The sequence below is a fragment of the Hordeum vulgare genome, chromosome 2H (assembly GCF_904849725.1).
Source record: "Hordeum vulgare subsp. vulgare chromosome 2H, MorexV3_pseudomolecules_assembly, whole genome shotgun sequence".
NCBI lineage: Eukaryota > Viridiplantae > Streptophyta > Magnoliopsida > Poales > Poaceae > Hordeum > Hordeum vulgare.
This window is the reverse complement of record NC_058519.1, coordinates 662,787,718-662,807,570: the sequence shown is the minus strand read 5'-3', so window position 1 is coordinate 662,807,570 and position 19,853 is coordinate 662,787,718. Positions and strand designations below refer to the sequence as shown.

The 19,853-nt window shown below is 44.3% G+C and overlaps 1 pseudogene; it reads left to right on the top strand.

Moving 5' to 3' along the window:
- The first annotated feature begins 9,317 nt into the window (after window positions 1–9,317).
- Window positions 9,318–19,853, top strand: part of LOC123428975 — a 96,771-nt pseudogene continuing 86,235 nt past the window's right edge.

Below are 19,853 nucleotides of genomic sequence, written 5' to 3'. Positions count from 1 at the left end.
GCACAATCTGATCAGGAGAAAACCACATTCACCTGCCCCTTCGGTACCTTTGCTTATAGACGTATGCCTTTTGGCTTATGCAATGCACCTGCCACCTTTCAAAGATGTATGATGGCTATATTCTCTGACTTTTGTGAAAAGATTGTTGAGGTTTTCATGGATGATTTCTCCGTTTACGGTTCTTCCTTTGACAATTGCCTCAGCAACCTTGATCGAGTCTTACAGAGATGCAAATATACCAACCTCGTCTTGAACTGGGAGAAGTGCCACTTCATGGTTAATGAAGGCATCGTCTTAGGACACAAAATCTCTAAGAAAGGCATTGAAGTTGATAAGGCTAAGGTTGATGCAATTGAGAAAATGCCTTGCCCCACAGATATCAGAGGTATACAAAGTTTCCTAGGTCATGCTGGTTTCTATAGAAGGTTCATTAAAGACTTCTCTAAGATTTCTAGGCCTCTTACCAACCTCTTGCAGAAGGATGTTCCTTTTGTTTTTGATGAGGATTGTGAGGAAGCTTTCGAAATACATAAGAAGGCCTTGATAACCGCACCTATTGTTCAACCACCTGATTGGAACTTGCCCTTTGAAATCATGTGCCATGCTAGTGATTATGCTGTTGGTGCTGTTCTAGGACAAAGAGTTGACAAGAAGTTGAATGTTATTCACTACGCTAGTAGAACTCTAGACAGTGCCCAAAGAAACTATGCCACTACGGAGGAGTTTTTAGCAGTCGTGTTTGCAAGTGAAAAGTTCAGATATTATATAGTTCACTCCAAAGTCACTATCACTCTGATCATGCTGCTATTAAGTACCTTATGGAGAAGAAGGACACTAAGCCTAGGCTAATCAGATGGGTTCTCCTGCTACAGGAATTTGATTTGCACGTTGTTGACCGAAAGGGTGCTGATAACCCTGTAGCAGATAACTTGTCCAGGCTAGAGAATGTTCTTGATGACCCACGACCTATTGATGACAGCTTTCCTGATGAGCAATTGAATGTCAGACGCACTTCACATAGTGCACCGTGGTATGCTGATTACGCAAACTATATCGTAGCCAAATACATACCACCCAGTTTCACCTACCAGCAAAAGAAGAAATTCTTCTTTGATTTGAGACAATACTTTTGGGATGATCCTCACCTTTATAAGGAAGGAGTAGATGGTGTTATTAGACATTGTGTGCCTGAACATGAACAGGGACAGATCCTGCAGAAGTGTCATTCCGAAGCCTACGAAGGACACCATGCTGGAGATAGAACTGCTCATAAGGTATTGCAATCAGGTTTCTATTGGCCCACTCTCTTCAAGGATGCCCGTAAGTTTGTCTTGTCTTGTGACGAATGCCAAAGAATAGAGAACATCAGTAAATGTCAGGAAATGCCTATGAACTATTCACTTGTCATTGAACCATTTGATGTCTGGGGCTTTGATTATATGGGACCCTTCCCGAGTTCCAATGGGTATACTCACATCTTACTTGCTGTGGATTATGTCACTAAGTGGGTAGAAGCTATACCCACTCGAAACGCTATTAAGATGCTTAAAGAAGTCATTTTCCCAAGATTTGGAGTCCCTAGATATCTGATGACTGATGGCGGTTCACACTTCATTCATGGTGTTTTCCGCAAGATGCTCGCTAAGTATGATGTCAACCATAGAGTTGCATCTCCTTATCATCCTCAGTCTAGTGGTCAAGTGGAGTTGAGTAATAGGGAGATCAAATTGGTCTTACAAAAGACTGTCAATAGATCTCGAAAGAATTGGTCTAGCAAACTTGACGATGCACTATGGGCTTATAGGACTGCTTATAAGAATCCCATGGGCATGTCGCCGTATAAAATGGTTTACGGTAAGGCCTGTCATTTACCTCTTGAGCTGGAACACAAAGCTTATTGGGCAATAAGAGCTCAACTTCGATTTCAAACTTGCCGGTGAGAAGCGGTTGTTTGATATCAGCTCATTAGATGAATGGAGGGCCCAGGCATATGAGAATGCCAAGTTGTTCAAGGAAAAGGTTAAGAGATGGCATGATAAAAGAATACAAAAACGAGAGTTCAATGTAGGTGATTATGTCCTACTATACAATTCCCGCTTAAGATTCTTCGCAAGTAAGCTTCTCTCTAAATGGGAAGGTCCCTACATTGTCGAGGAAGTATATCGTTCTGGTGCCATCAAAATCAATAACACGGAAGGTAATTTTCCTAGAGTGGTAAATGAGCAAAGAATCAAGCATTATATCTCTCGTACTCCCATAAATATTGAGACCAATATCATCAATATCATAACTCCAGAGGAGAACATAAGGGATGTTTATCGGCCTGTTTCAGACCCTGTAAACGAAGAGGTATGTGTTTCGGTAAGTAATTGGACTCCGAAACTTTTCCAGTAGAAAATTTTCTCCGTTTTGGAATTTATGGAAAAATAGAAAAATAAAAAGCATCCCGGAGAGCGCACGATGCGGCCACAAGCTTGGTTGTCGCGGCCTCCCCCCTGGCCGCGGCAACAGGGCTTGTGGGCACCTCGTGTGCCTCCCGGATTCCGTTTTCTTGCGAAGCACTCCTTCTGGTCCAGAAAAAAATCATTATATGTACGCCCGAGGGTTTTGATCTCCGTATCGCGCAGTTTTCCTTTGTTTTCGTTTCGAGCCTGTTTCTGTTGCAAATCTAGATCGTCAGGACTTCCCCAAAAGTTCCTAAGGATAAGATCTTCGAGAAGGTCATCAATCCTTACCTCGCGGAAGTGTTGCAACACCCTCAATCTATCAAGATGAGTGAGGGGATGTTGCACATCCATGATGTTGAGGGGCCTAACAAGACCGGAAGCGTGGAGACGAGGCTCGAAGCAATGGAGCAACAAGTCTTCAAGTGCCAAGGGATGGTAGAGTGTGGACTCAACGCCAACCACATGATGATCACGGAGTTCACCAACAATCACAAGATGGATGCCATTGACATTGGGAAGCACCTCTCTAGGCTCTATGACAGGGTTGATCAACTCCAGGGCCAGATCTATGACCTGCACAACCAAAATTGTGAGTATGAGTATAGATTTAAATCAATACGGTTGGCTGCAGATTTGAGGATTCCGGCGACTCGTTCATCCTGCCATGATGAGGCACCTATGCCTTGGAAGATGGAGGATCAAACTCATGTTGCAACTCCACCACCATCACCACCAAAGGAAGACAACTAAGCATTGGTATGGGCAACCCCCTTGGCTTTTGCCAAGCTTGGGGGAGTTTCCCTGGTATCGTATCACCTTTATATCTTTTGCTTTTACCTTTGTTTTAGTTCTTTCCTTTTCAGTTTTTATTTCTTCTCTTAGTGGAATAAGTCTTTAGTGTTTAGTTTGAGTCTTTTGCCTTGTGTCTCCCCCGATGTATTCGAGCTTGCGAGCTATATAATAAAGAGTATCTTAGTCAAGGGCTTTGCTTTGTGCCGTGATCAAAAGTATGAAAAGAACGATAGCATGAAAAATCATGAGATGATCTTATGGAAAGTGATAGCTTCACATATAACAAGTATGATGATTGAAACTTGTTGAGAATAGACCAACATAGACCTCAGTCATTACTGCAATTAATAACAAGTAATAAGGAAAGAGAGGTTCACATATAAATATATCATCTTAGACACTTTCTATAATTGTGAGCACTCACCAAACTATTACATGCTTAGAAGTAGATGTTGGACAAGGAAGACAACATAATGAATTGTGTTTGCTTAGTTCCAAACAATGTTATATGATTAGAGATCCCTTAGCATGTAACGATCGCTTCCACCTCATATTAGCGAAAACTCCCGCACCAAGTAGAGATACTACTTGTGCATGCATCCATAAACCTTCAACCCAGTTTTGCCATGATTGTACACCATACCTACCTATGGATTGAATAAGATCCCTCAAGTAAGTTGTCATCGGTGCAAGCAATAAAAATTGCTCTCTAATATGTATGATCTATTAGTGTGTTGAAAATAAGTTTTGTACAAACCTGTGATGAGGAAGACATAAAAGCGACAGACTGCATAATAAAGTTCTTTATCATAGGGGCCAATATAAAGTGACGTTCCTCCGCACTAAGAGGACACACATCCAAACCTCAAAAGCGCATGACAACCTCTCCTTCCCTCTGCTAAGGGCCTATCTTGTACCTTTACTTTTGTCCTGGTGAAAGTCATGGTGATCAACACCAATTCCCTATTCCGTCTTCATCTTGGTGAACGTCATATGCTTGGGAAAGATCTATATTCATGTATCAACTTCAAGATGAGTACTTATGCTTTATTATTGTTGACTTTACCCTTGAGGTAAATGGTTGGGAGGCAAAACTATAAGCCCCTATCTTTCTGTGTGTCCAACTGAAAATTTGATACCATGAGTACCACGTGAGTTGTAACAATTGTGGAAAACAAAAGAGATGATTGAGTATGTGGATTTGCTTTACAAGCTCTTATTTGATTCTTTCTGATGATATGATAAATTGCAATTGCTTCAATGACTATGGATTTTTGTTGGCTACTTCTCGGTAAGGTTTTTATTTCATACTTTGCTTTGTGAAGGAATTGTTACTTTCCCATAAGAATCTTTATGATGTATTGCTGTTCTATGTGTGATCATGATGCCCTCATGTACGTATTATGTTTTATCGACACCTTCATCCCTAAACATGTGGACATGTTTATGGATCTTGGTTTTCGCTTGAGGAGAAGCGATGTCTAAGCTTGGGGGAGTTGATACGTCCATTTTGCATCATGTTTCATGTTGATATTTATCGCTTCATGGACTGTTATTATACTTTGTGGTACCATACTTATGCCTTTTTTTTTCTTATTTTGCAAGGTTTATTTGAAGAGGGAGAATACCGGCAGCTGGAATTCTGGACTGGAAAAGAGCAAGTCTGAGTCCTCTATTCTGCGCAACTCCAAGTGCCCTGAAAATCAACGTTGAATTTTTTGGGAATATATAAAAAGTATTGGGTGAAAGAAGTGCGAGAGGGGAGCTGCCAAGGGTCCACAAGCCTGGTGGCCGCGGCCTACCCCCTGGCTGCGGCAACAGGGCTTGTGGGCACCCTGGTGGCCCACTGGCCCCCTCTTTTGCTATATGAAGGGTTTCTTCCGAAAAAAAATCAGGGTGGAGCTTTTTCGTGGATTCTCCGCCGCCACGAGGCGAAACTTTAGCATAACCAATCTAGAGCTCCGGCAGGACGATCCTGCCGGGGAAACTTCCCTCCCGGAGGGGCAAATCGTCGCTATCGTCATCACCAACACTCCTCTCGTCGGAGGGGAGTCATCTCCATCAACATCTTCATCAGCACCATCTCCTCTCCAAACCCTAGTTCATCTCTTGTAACCAATCTCCGTCTCGCGACTCCGATTGGTACTTGTAAGGTTGCTAGCAGTGTTGGTTACTCTTTGTAGTTGATGCTAGTTGGATTACTTGGTAGAAGAGTTTATGTTCAGATCCTTGATGATACTCATTACACCTCTGATCATTATTATGATTATGCTTTGTGAGTAGTTACTTTTGTTCCTGAGGACATGGGATAAGTCTTGCTATTAATAGTCATGTGAATTTGGTATTCGTTCGGTATTTTGATATGATGTATGTTGTCTTTTCCTCTAGTGGTGTTATGTGAACGTCGACTACATAACACTTCACCATATTTGGGCCTAGAGGAAGGCATTTGGGATTAGTAAGTAGATGATGGGTTGCTAGAGGGATAGAAGCTTAAACCCCAGTCTATGCGTTGCTTCGTAAGGGGCTGATTTGGATCCACTAGTTTAATGCTATGGTTAGACGTTGTCTTAATTCTTCTTTCGTAGTGGGAGATGCTTGCGAGAGGGTTAATCATAATTGGGATGCTTGTCCAAGTAAGGGCAGTACCCAAGCGCCGGTCCACCCACATATCAAACTATCAAAGTAACAAACGCAAATCATATGAACATGATGAAACTAGCATGACAGAAATTCCCGTGTTTCCTCGGGAGCGTTTTTCCTATTATAAGACTTTGTTCAGGCTTGTCCCTTGCTACAATAGGGATTGGGCCACTTTGCTGCACCGTTGCTACTACTTGTTACTTGTTACTTTTCGCTTGCTACGTTTCACCTCACTGCACCATCACTTGTTACGGCTACTTTTAGTACTTGCAGTTATTACCTTGCTGAAAACCATTTATCAGAGCCTTCTTCTCCTCGTTGGGTTCGACAATCTTACTTATCGAAAGGACTACGACCCTGTACTTGTGGGTCATCAGCGGTGCGCACCGCGGTGCACATTCTCAACCGTTCGCCCACAAGAAGCTTGCTAGGCATGATGCCCTACGAAGCATGTCGGAAGAAGAAACCGGTGGTGGATTATTTCCGCACGTTCGGGTGCGTAGCCCACATCAAGATCGTCGGACCAGGCATGAACAAGCTCTCTGATCGCTCCGTGGTTGGCGTGTTCCTAGGCTATGAGCCTGGCACAAAGGGGTACAGGGTCACCGATCCCATCGGCAAACGGCTCTACATCACCAGAGACGTCCATTTTGAAGAAGAACGCCGCTGTGAGTGGAACAGCGCGCAGGACGACGGTGAACACACCAATGGCGTAGAGTTCACGGTGTTGTACTCGGATGCTGGAACACCTGCAGCAACCACGTACTCCGTGCCACCAGAGGCGGCAGAAGGGAGCATGTCGGCCTCGCCTGCGTCCCCTCGCACACCGATGCCAGCCGCGACTGGGCTGGACACACCAAGGGCAACTAACTCGCCGGCCTCCTCCGGGTCCAGCGCACCTACACCAGCAACCCCTGATGAGCCCGACGATGGCTTGGTGTCTCTGCCTGACGGGGAAGCGTACGACACCGACGGGGTACCTCTCCGCTACAAGACGGTGGAGCATCTCATCGATCACGCGCCAGCGTGCACCCTAAAGTACAGTGGGCTCTGCCTTTCTGCTGCAGAGGAGCCCGCGTCAGTCGAGGAGGCACTGGATGAACGTGCCTGGCGCAGTGCGATGGAGACGGAGATGGACTGCATCCGCTCGAACGACACCTGGGTCTTGTCCTCGCTACCCGTAGGGCACCGCGCCATTGGACTTAAGTGGGTGTTCAAGGTTAAGCATGATCCAGCCGGAAACATAGTCAAGCACAAAGCTCGTTTGGTGGTGAAGGGATACGCACAATGGCAGGGGGTGGACTTCGACGAAATTTTTGCTCCAGTGCCTCGACTGGAGACAGTAAGGCTGCTACTGGCAGTGGCAGCTCAACGGCGATGGTCAGTGCATCACATGGACGTGTGATCTGCATTTCTCAATGGAGACCTAGAAGAAGAAGTCTATGTGCATCAACCAGCAGGTTTCGTCGACAGTAATAGCCCCCACAAGGTTCTAAAGCTGCGCAAAGCGCTGTATGGACTCCGACAAGCGCCGCGATCTTGGAACGCCAAGTTGGACATCTCACTGACCTCCCTCGGTTTCAAGCGATGCCAGATGGATCACGCTCTGTACAAGTGAGGGGAGGGTGATGATTATCTGCTGGTTGGGGTCTATGTTGATGACCTAATCATCTCGGGCTGATCTGACGAAGCGATCAAATAGTTCAAACAATAGATGCAGGATCTATTTCAGATGAGCGGTCTTGGTCTCCTCACATACTACTTGGGAATTGAAGTAAAACAGGAGCAAGGTGGAACTACAGTCTGCCAGACCAGTTATGCGAAGAAGATTCTCGGGGATGCGAGGATGGATCAGTGCAACCCAAGCCATACTCCCCTGGAGAACCGTCTAAAACTGACAAAGAACAGGGGAGCAGCAGTGGATGCGACTAAGTATCACAGCCTGATCGGCAGTCTCCGATATCTGGTGAACACTTGACTAGATATAGCGTACACGTAGGGGTCCTTAGCCGTTTCATGTAGGCACCAGGGAAGGAACACTGGATTGCAATCAGACAGGTGCTCAGGTATATCAAGGGGACTCTGAACCTTGGATGTATCTACAGGGCAGAGGGAGACACTGTCCTCACTGAGTTCAGCGACACTGATCACGCAGGGGACCTTGATGACAGGAAGAGCCCCATAGGGCTCATCTTCTTTCTCGGATCACGAGACGTTACCTGGTCCTCACAGAAACAGAAGGTGGTGGCTAAGTCATCTTGCAAGGCAGAGTACATTGCAGCCGCAACAGCAGCAAGCCAGGCTGTGTGGCTGAGCAGGTTACTTGCTGAAATGCTGGGAACAAAAGTTTAGAAGGTAAAGCTGCGAGTTGACAACCAATCTGCAATTGAATTGAGCAAAAATCCGATGCACCATGAAAGAAGCAAGCACATTGACCTCAGATATCACTATATCAGAGAGTGTGTTGAAAGGGGACGAGTGGATGTTATCCATGTCAGGACCGGGGATCAAGTTGCAGATGCCCTCACCAAGCCCCTAGGAAGGAGCCGCTACACTGAGCTACGACACAAGCTGGGAGTGATTCAGTGTGATGCAGATTAGGGGGTGATTTGTTGGATAATCTGCACACGGTCAAGCTACACAAGTGTTTCGTTTTCAGGTTCTGAATAAACCCTGACCGTCAGCGTGTGTCATGTGCACGTACGGTTTCAGATTAGTTTCAGTTTTCAGTTAGTAGGTTAGCTAGTCAGCAGCTCGCCGCGGGAATCGCTATGGGATGGCATGGCACACAATTTCTTCGCCGCTAGCATGTAGGGATCACGCACGACCGAGCGTCGTGGGATGGCGCGACCGTAAAGCTCGGCGAGCATGACCATGTTGCTTGTTTCCAGGAACTCGTGTAGGGTTTAGTTAAACAAAACAGAAACACCGAAAAGCTGCACTCAGTGGAGCAGCGCAAATCCTATCATCTCCTACCTTGTGATCTCTCTGTCTCTTCCTCTCTCTCTCTCGTCGGACTTGCAGGTCACTGCAACAACACGTGATAGATTAGGAAGGAATCACCACATTTCTTTTTAGGTGAAGGAATCACCATGTTTGCCGCCGGCTCTCGCGGACGTCTTCCACCTTGCCGCACCACCCCTCTCCCTCGCGCCTCTCTCTCCCCTGCGCAACAATACCGCTCCTTCTCCCACCGCGACTCTCCCTTGCGCCACCGCGCATTAGGTGCGTCTTCTCCGGCTCTGGAAACCGTGCTGCTCCGACATACCGGGCCCACATAGGAGTGATGGGACATCGCCGGGACCGTGAAGACTGTTGGTCTGCACCGAGCCTCCCGTCCGCCGGTCCGGTCCCTGAAATTAGGACCGTTGCACTGCACGGTCCAAACGATGGCTCGGACTGGGACTGGACCAGCCCGGACCGTGTCCACCACGAATGGGGAGCACGGAGACATAGAAGCGGGAGGTGGCGGCCTTCCTCGGGCAGACCTCCAACGAGACCACTGGCGGGTGGCCTGTGGCCCCTGATGGACCATACGCCTAGGGCTACTGCTTTAAGCAGGAGCAGGGCTCGCCCGGAAGCTACTGTCACTAGTAGAAAACTGGTCTTATGTTCGGTCCTTTAGTCCCAGTTTGGTTTTGGGCCGGGACTAATGTCACCATTAGTCCCGGTTTGAGAAGCTAGCCTTTTGTCCCGGTTAGTTAAGGGCGTTTAGTCCCGGGTTGAGCCACGAACCAGGACTAAATGTTTGGTTGCAACCGTTCGTCTGATGCTTTAGTCCCGGTTAGTCTCTCAAACCGGGACTTAAGGGGTCGTGGCAACCGTTCGCCTGCTGGTGCGAGCCCCTTTTGTCCCGGTTGGTGGCATAACCCTGGATTAAAGGTCCAAACCGTTCGCATCCCGCGTCGTTTCACGCGATGAAAAACAGAACCGTACCGCAAGGCAGATTATTCTCTCTTCTCTGTCTGTCTCCTCTCTCGCTCTCTTCTCGTCTCCTCTCTTGCTCTCTCTTCTTCCCCTATCTTCTTCCACCATGAATGATCCAATCACTCGCTATGGAGAGCTGCTCTTAATTTATAAAAAATGGTCTATAATCTGAGACTTCGTAGTTACGGCACAAACAGATATAGTCTTACCCTATAAAAGTTCAGTTCAAGATTCCACAGGTCTTCTATTTTAACACGGCTTACATGTAGATTTAGTACATATAAAGAAACGGGCAAGTGACCTTCAATTTCATCTCCACTCCAGATTTTGTTGACGTGTTCATCCCTGATACGTCCATTTTGCATCATGCTTTCATGTTGATATTTATCGCTTTATGGGTTGTTATTACAGTTCACGGTACAATACTTATGCATTTTCTCTCTTATTTTGCATGGTTTACATGAAGAGGGAGAATGCCGACAGCTGGAATTCTGGCCTGAAAAAGGAGCAAGTTTGAGATACCTATTCTGCGCAACTCCATAAGCCGTGAAAATCAACGAGGAATTATTTTGGAATTTATAAAAAATACTAGGCCGAAGAAGTACCAGAGGGGAGCCAGCAGGAGGCCACAAGCCTGCTAGGTGCGGCCTGCTACTTCTCAAACAACAGCGCCAAAAATTGACACGTTGACGGAGACTGGGCTTGCATTGGTTTTTCCCTTGAAGAGGAAAGGGTGATGCAACACAGGAGCAGTAAGTATTTCCCTCAGTTTGAGAACCAAGGTATCGATCCAGAAGGAGGGTCTCGTCAAGTCCAGAGTACCTGCGCAAACACAAACAAGCTTGCACCCACAATTCAAAGGGGTTGTCAATCCCTTCAAGGCTAGTGTTCACTAGAGGCTTCTCTCAAAATAGCAAATATCACGGTGGGTGAACAAATTACTATCGAGCAATTGATAGAACCGCACAAAGTCATGACGATATCTAAGGCAATGATCATACATATAGGCATCACGCCCGAGACAAGTAGACCGATACTTTATACATCTACTACTATTACTCCACACATCGATCGCTATCCAGCATGCATCTAGTGTATTGAGTTCATGACGAACAAAGTAACGCCTTAAGCAAGATGACATGATATAGAGGGATAATCTCAAACCAATGATGAAAAGCCCATCTTTTTACCCTTGATGGCAAAAACACGATGCGTGACTTGCTACCCCTTCTGTCACTGGGTGAGCTCACTGCACGGTATGAACCCAAAACCAAGCACTTCTCCCATTGCAAGAATCATAGATCTAGTTGGCCAGACAAAACCCACAAATCGAAGAGAATTACAAGGATATGAAATCATGCATAATAGATATCATAAGAAACTGAAATAAGATTCATAGATAATCTGATCATAAATCCACAATTCACCAGATCTCGACAAACACACCGCAAAAGAAGATTACATCGGATAGATCTCCATGAAGATCATGGATAACTTTGTATTGAAGATCCAAGAGAGAGAAGAAGCCCTCTAGATACTAACTATGGACCCGTAGGTCGTCTATGGTGAACTACTCACGCATCATCAGAGAGGTCATGGTGTTGATGAAGAAGCCCTCCATATCCGAATCCCCCCTCCAGCAAGGCACCAGAACGTGCCCCAGATGGGATCTTGCGGAGACAAAAACTTGCGGCGGCAGAAAAGTACTTTCGATGATCTCCTGATTCTTTTGGGATTTTTAGGGAATATATAGGCACAACCCCTAGGGCAGAGGACGTCCAGGGGGCCCACATGCCTGTGGTCCACGGCCTCCCCCCAGGCCGTAGGGTGAGGGCTTGTGGGCCCCCTAGGGCTCCCCTGCCTTGGCTCTCAAGCTTCCCGATCTTCTTCCGTTACGGAAAAAATCTTTTCGGGGATTTTCTTCCGTTTGGACTCCGTTTCAAAATCTCCTTTGAAAGGGGTCAAAAACATGGAAAAAACAGGAGCTAGCACTTGGCACTGAGGTAATAAGTTAGTCCCAAAAAATATATATAAGGCATGCATAACATCCAAAATTTTACAAGATAATAGCATGAAACCATCAAAAATTATAGATACGTTGGAGACGTATCAAGCATCCCCAAGCTTAACTCATGCTCGTCCTCGGGTAGGGAAGTGATAAAGAATGAATTTTTGATGTGGAATGCTCCCTAGCATAGTTGTCCTTTGCAACTTCTTTCACGTGACATGAATGTTCAGATCCGTAAGATTCAAAACAATAGTTTGCTATTGACATGAAAACAATAATACTTCAAGGAACTAGCAAGGTAATCATGAACTTTCAAAATAACAAGGCCAAGGAAAGTTATCCCTACAAAATCATATAGTCTGGCTATGCTCTATCATCCTCACACAACTAATGTAAATCATGCACAACCCCGGTATTGGCCAAGTAATTGTTTTCGCACTTTTACTTTCTCAAACTTTTTATAACTATCACGCAATACATGAGCACAAGCCATGGATATAGTACTATAAGTGGAATAGAGTGTGGTGGTGGTTGTGAGACAAAAAGGAGGAGGTGGTTGTGAGATGGGCTGTCAGTCATGAAGAACATGGTGCTATTATGAAGCACAAGTGTGGAAAAAAGATAGTAGCATTGTCCCTTCTCTCTTTTTCTCTTTTTTTCATTTGGGCTCTTAGGTCTCTCTTTTTTTTGGCTCTTTGGCCTCTTTTTTTATTTCCTGACATGGGACAATGCTCTAATAATGATGATCATCACACTTTTATTTACTCACAGCTCAAAGCTCACAATGATGATGACTCCATAGGAAATGCCTCCGGCAGTGTATCGGGATGTGCAGCGATCTAGCATGGCATATGACGTTGAAACATCTCGCTAGCTATCTTACGGTCATGCAATGGCAATATGAGAGTGACGACACAAGTCATGAGACGGAACGGTGGGAGTTGCATGGCAATATATCTCGAAATGGCTATGAAAATGCCATAGTAGGTAGGTATGGTGGCTGTTTTGAGGAAGGCATATGGTGGGTTTGTGCACCGCCAAGAATTGCGCGGCACTAGAGAGGATAGCAATGGTGGAATGTGAAAGTGCATCTATACCATGGACTGATATTAGTCATGAAGAACTCACATAGTTGTTGCGAAAGTTTTTATTAGTAATCGAAACAAAGTGCTAAACGCATACTCCTAGGGGAAGGGTTAGTAGGTGTTAACCATCGCGCGATCCCAACCTCAACACAAAGGGTGACAATCAATAGATCAGTTATGCTCCAACTTCCTAACATAGTGGTTCACCATACGTGCATGCTACGGGAATCACTAACTTCAACACAAGTATTTCTAGATTCACAACACCCTACTAACGTAGCTCTTTATATTACCAAATCCACGTCTCAAAACTATTTGAGAGAAATCAAAACCTCTCTTTCTATTCAGCGCACATGAAGATGGAGGTTTTTGCATCCTCTTTGGGTATCTATCACCTTTGGGACTACTTTCATAGCATAAGCCAACTACCAAGTCACGCACCGCCGTGCTCTAAAAGATATAAGTGAAGCACATAGAGCAAAAGTATCTAGCTCAAAAGATATAAGTGAAGCACTATGAGCATTCTAGCAAAATCACGATGAGTGCATGTCTCTCTCTCTCAAAAAGGTGTGCAGCAAGGATGATTGTGACACAACAAAAATAAAAGACTCCTAAGATACAAGATGCTCCAAGCAAAACACATATCATGTGGTGAATTAAAATATAGCTCCAAGTAATGCTACCGATGGATTGAACACGAAAGAGGGGATGCCTTCCCGGGGCATCCCCAAGCTTAGGCTTTTTGGTGTCCTTTAATTTGGCTTGGGATGCCTTGGTCATCCCCAAGCTTGAGCTCTTTCCACTCCTTATCTCTTTGCCCATGAGAACATCACCCAAAACTTGAAAACTTCACAACGCAAAACTTAAACAGAAACTCGTGATAACAGTAGCACAAGAAAACCAACTACCACTTCTTTTGGTACTGTAGCAACTTGAATTCTATCTATATTCATGTTGGGCTACTGTATTCTCACTTTTTCATGGCTAGTACCCCCCGATACTAACCATAGTTTCGTCAAAACAAGCAACCAACTCAAGAAAAATAGAATCTGTCAAAAACAGACCAGTCTGTAGCAATCTGTATACTTAGTATACTTCTGGTACCTCAAAAAATCTTAAAAATTACAAAGGCCTGGTAAAAAGGAATATCAACTAGCAGCAAAAAGAATCAACTCAAAAGCTCTTTCTGAAGAAAAATGAAAAATCATCTCGTGAGCGAAACGTTTCTGTCTTTTTCCAGCACGATCAAACAACCATTACCAAGACTAGTCATAAAGGTTTTGCTTGGCTCAAACAGAAAAGGAAACACAAAAAACACAATCACAACAGAATTGTGATGGTGTGGACGAAACAAAACATAAGTAAAAAAAGGTAAATTCATTGGATTGCCTCCCAAAAAGCGCTATTGTTTAACACCCTTAGCTAGGCATAAAAGCGATAGAATCACGTATCGTCGTCTTTGGTGATCAACCCATAAGTGGCCCTCATCATGGATTCATAAGGCAATCTTATTTTCTTTCTAGGAAAGTGTTCCATGCCCTTCCTTAAAGGAAATTGAAATCTAATATTCCCTTCCTTCATATCGATGATAGCACCGATAGTCCTTAGGAAAGGTCTACCAGGAATAATAGGGCATGTAGGATTGCAATCAATGTCAAGCACAATGAAATCCATGGGTAAATAGTTCCTATTTGCAATAATAAGAACATCATTGATCCTTCTCATGGGTTCCTTGACAGTAGAATCAGCAAGATGCAAATTAAGAGAACACTCTTCAATCTCATTAAAACCCACAACATCCCATAAAGACTTTGGAGTCGCAGAAACACTAGCAACCAAATCACACAAAGCATTGCATTCATAGTTTTTGATTTTGATTTTGATGGTAGGTTCCCACTCATCATGAAGCTTTCTAGGCATAGAGACCTCCAATTCAAGTTTCTCTTCAAGAGATTTTATCATAGCTTCGACGATATGATCGGTAAAGGCCTTGTTTTGGCTATAAGCGTGTGGAGAGTTTAACATGGATTGCATCAAAGAAATGCATTCAATCAAGGAGCAACTATCATAATTGAATTCCTTGAAATCCACGGTAGTAATTTCATTACTACTCAAAGTTTTAACATTTTCTACTCCACTTTCAATGCATTTAGCATCAAGATAGATGGACTCTGAATCATTGGGGCACTTTTCAACCAAAGTGGATTCATATCCAGCCCCCTAATCATTAGGTTTGAGACAAGAAAACAAAGATTCAATGGGAGTCACACCAAGCACTTTAAGATCTTCGTGATTCTCATCACGAGAATAAGCCTTTTTAAGCCATTCATGTCTAGCACGAATTTGGGTGGTTCTTTCTTGGCTCTCAATCATGGAAACACGCATAGCTTTCAAAGTCTCATCCATGTTGATTTTGGGAGGAGCACATCTAACTTTCAAAGCATCAACATCACTAGACATTCTATCAACGCTCTTAGCCAAATCGTCAATTTTGCGTAACTTTTCCTCTATGGACGCATTGACAATCTTTTGAGAGTTGATGAACTCTTTGATATTACTCTCTAGGTCAGAGGGTAATTGATACGTCTCCATCGTATCTACTTTTCCAAACTCTTTTGCCCTTGTTTTGGACTCTAACTTGCATGATTTGAATGGAACTAACCCGGACTAACGCTGTTTCAGCAGAATTGCCATGGTGTTGTTTTTGTGCAGAAATGAATGTTCTCGGAACGTCCTGAAAATTTACGGAGAATATTTCTGGAAAATATGAAAAATACCTGCGCAAAGATCCACTCGATGGGGTGAGCTAGTGGGCCACAAGCCCTATGGACGCGGCCTCCCCCCTGGCCGCGGCCACTAGGCTTGTGGGGCCCACGTGGCTCTGCCGCCCCATTTCCAGCGCTATTTATTCCCTTTCGTCCAGGAAAATTATCAAGAGAGAAGAGTTCATCGCGTTTCACGATCCAGAGGCGCCGCCACATCCCGTTCTTGCTCTGGAGGGCAGATCTGGAGTCCATTTTGGGCTCCGGATCAAGGAGATCGTCGCCATTATCATCATCAACTTTCTGCCCTCTCCAACTCTTCATCGTTCGTGAGTAATCTATTCGTAGGCTCACTGGGCGGTGATGAGTAGGATGAGACCTATCATGTAATCGAGTTAGTTTTGATGGGGATTGATCCCTAGTATCCACTATGTTCTGAGATTGATGTTGCTACTACTTTGCTATGCTTAATGCTTGTCACTAGGGCCAGAGTGCCATGAATTCAGATCTGAAATTATTATTTAGCCACCAATTTATGTGTGTTTTAGATCCGATCTTGCAAGTTGTAGATACCTACTATGTGTTATGATCCGGCAACCCCGGAGTGACAGTAACCGGAACCACTCCCGGTGATGACCATAGTTTGAGGATTTCATGTGTTTACCAAGCGCTAATGCGTTGGTTCGGTTCTTTATTAAAAGGAGAACCTTAATATCCCGTAGTATCCATTTGGACCCCGCTGCCACGGGAGGGATGGACATTAGATGTCATGCAAGTTCTTTTCCCTAAGCACGTATGACTACACACAGAATGCATGCCTACATCACATTGACGAACGGGAGCTAGTCACATATCTCTCCGTGTTATAACTGTTGCATGATGAATGTCATTTGACAAATCACCGATCCATTGTCGACGAGTTTGTCCCACTGCCATTGTTACTTGCTCTGCCGTTACTACTCTTGCTGCTACTGTTACTTGCTGCTACTGTTAGTTGCTTTGCTCTGCTGCTGTTACTATTGTTGCTACTACTGTTACTTGTTGTTGCTGTTACTTGCTACTGTTGCTACTTGCTACTGCTGTCACTACTGTTGTTCCTTGCCATTGCTGTTACTCGTTACCCTGCTGCTACCTGCTACAATACTTTTCTAGCGCCATTGATACTTCAGCTAGGAATAATCTGCCGTCAACAGATTCTTTCCTAACACCGTTGCTATCATACTACCTTTGCTGCTTATATCCTGCTTGCAGATACTAATCTTTCAGGTGTGGTTGAGCCGACAACTCAACTGCTAATACTGGAGAATATCCTTTCACTCCCATCGTGTCGAACCAACAAATTTGGGTTGAATACTCTACCCTCGAAAACTGTCGTGATCCCACACGCTGGTGGGCCATTGCAAGACAATTGCTAATTGTTAGGTAACTGGGAGCAGCTCTTTTCTGGCTCTGTTGCCGGGGAGGCATCAAGTCTGGAATAGTTGCACGTCAACAAAAATTTTCTGGCGCTGTTGCCGGGGAAAGGATAGCTATATTCTCTGAGTCACTTGGGATTTATATCTGCTGATCACTATGAAGAATCTGAAAGATCCAAGAACCAAAGTCTTGCCCTCAACTACGAGGGGAGGTAAGGAACTGCCATCTAGCTCTGCACTTGATTCACCTTTAGTTATGAGTAAGTTTGCGACACAACCTCCTGCTAGAAATCTTGATATGTCGCATGTGCTCGATGATGCTTATGATGCTACTATGCCTGATACTGCTAGAGATGCGACGCCTGATACTGCTAGAGATGCTATGCCTGATACGGCTAGAGATGCTATGCTTGATACTGCTTTGCGTGATGATGCTAGATATGCTATTTTGCCTGATGATGCTATGCTTGATACTGCTAGAGATACTACTTTGCCTGATATGCCACTAGGGTATTCCTTGATGCTCATATTGCTAGAGTTACTGCCAATGCTCGTGATGCTTCTGAAACTGCCGATACTATTGAGATAGAACCTGCTTTTGCTCCTGCTAGATCTAGCTCTCCTAGATATGAATTGCCTGATATACCTGAGGGTTATGTTATGGAGGGAGAGATAGCTGAGGATTTTCTTGCGTGTAAGGATGCCTATGACGCTGAGAAATTACTTCTCAAGTGGACGGAAAAATCTCTGAAAGCTAGGATGAAATACGACCCGAAGTTTGCCACTTGACCTAACTTTATCACCGATGAGGATTATGAATTCTCTGTCGACCCTGAGATAATCTCTCTAGTCGAATCTGATCCTTTCCACGGTTAGGAGTTTGATACGGTCGTAGCCCATCTTACCAAACTACACGAGATAGCCACCCTTTTCACTAGTGAGGAGAAGATCCACTACTACTATATCCTTAAGCTGTTTCCTTTCTCTCTAAAGGATGGCGCTAAAGCCTGGTTCACTTCTCTTGCTCCTGGATGTGTGAGTAGTCCCCATGATATGGTCTATTACTTCTGTGAGAAATATTTCCCTGCCCATAAGAAGCAAGCTGCCTTGCAGGAAATATACAACTTTGCTCAACTCAAAGAAGAGAGTCTCCCACAAGCTTGGGGGAGGCTCATCCAGCTACAGAATGTTTTGCATGATCACCCTCTTAAGAAGAACGAGATACTTGATATCTTCTATAACGGACTTACATATGCTTCTAGAGACCACCTAGATAGTTGTGCCGGTTATGTTTTTAGGGAACGAACTATAGAACAAGCTGAGGTTCTACTGAATAACATCTTGATCAATGATAATGCTTGGACTATTCCTGAACCACCTCCTAAGACAACTCCTAAGAAAAGAGGTATTCTATTCCTCAGCCCACAAGATATGCAAGAAGCCAAGAAATCTATGCAAGATAAAGGCATTAGATATGAAGAAGTCAAAAATCTACCGCCCATCGAAGACATCCATGGTCTCGATAACCCGATACAAGTAGTAGAGGTGAATTCTCTGCGTAGATTCAATGAGAGTGATATTCCTTTTGACAAACCTGCTAGCCTATGCTTTGATGAATTTGACAACTTTGTTGCCAAACAACAGAGTTTCAATGATTATGTTAGCAGACAATTGGAACAAAGTACTCATATGCTTAGTCATTTAAGTGCTTGTGTAGACAGAAATGTCAATGATCTGAAGCTTCTGAGTAAACATGCCTCTATGATTACTACTCAGGTAGAACAAGTACTTAAAGCTCAGAGTGACTTGCTCAATGAATTAAATGAAAACTCTGTCAGAGTCATTACTAGAGGAGGCAAAATGACTCAGGAACCTTTGTATCCTGAAGGCCATCCTAAGAGAATTGATCAAGATTCTCAACGAATTAATGCTGATACACCCAGTCATCCTAAGAATAAGAAGAAGGATGATAGAAACCTACATGTCAATTCACCAAATGCTGTCACACCTGAAGAACCAAATGATATTTCTGCGTCTGATGCAGAAACACAATCTGGTGATGAACATGAACCTGGTGACAATATGGACAACGATGTTCATAATAATGCTCAACCTAGCAATGATAAGGATGTGGAGATTGAACCTACGGTTAATTTTGATAGCCCACAACCTAAGAGATATGATAAGAATGACTTCACTGCTAGGAAGCATGGTAAAGAAAGGGAGCCATGGGTTCAGAGACCTATGCCCTTTCCTCCTAAGCCATCTAAGAAAAAGGATGATGAGGATTTTGAGCGCTTTATTGAAATGTTGAGACCCGTCTTTCTGCAGATGCGGTTAATTGATATGCTCAAAATGTCTCCATATGCCAAGTACATGAAATATATCGTGACTAATAAACGGAAGATACAAGATCTTGAGATCTCCACCATGCTCGCCAATTACACTTTCAAAGGTGGAACTCCTAAGAAACTTGGTGATCCCGGAGTGCCCACTATACCTTGCTCCATTAAAGGAAACTACGTAAGAACTGCCTTATGTGACCTTGGAGCCGGTGTTAGTGTTATGCCTCTCTCTCTTTATCGTAGACTTAAACTGGATAAGTTGACACCCACTGAAATTTCTCTGCAAATGGCCGACAAATCAACTTCTTTCCCTGTCGGCATTTGCGAGGATGTGCCTGTTGTGGTTGCTAACACCACTATCTTAACACACTTTGTTATCTTGCATATTGCCGAGGACGATGCCATGGCTGTCATCCTCGAAAGACCCTT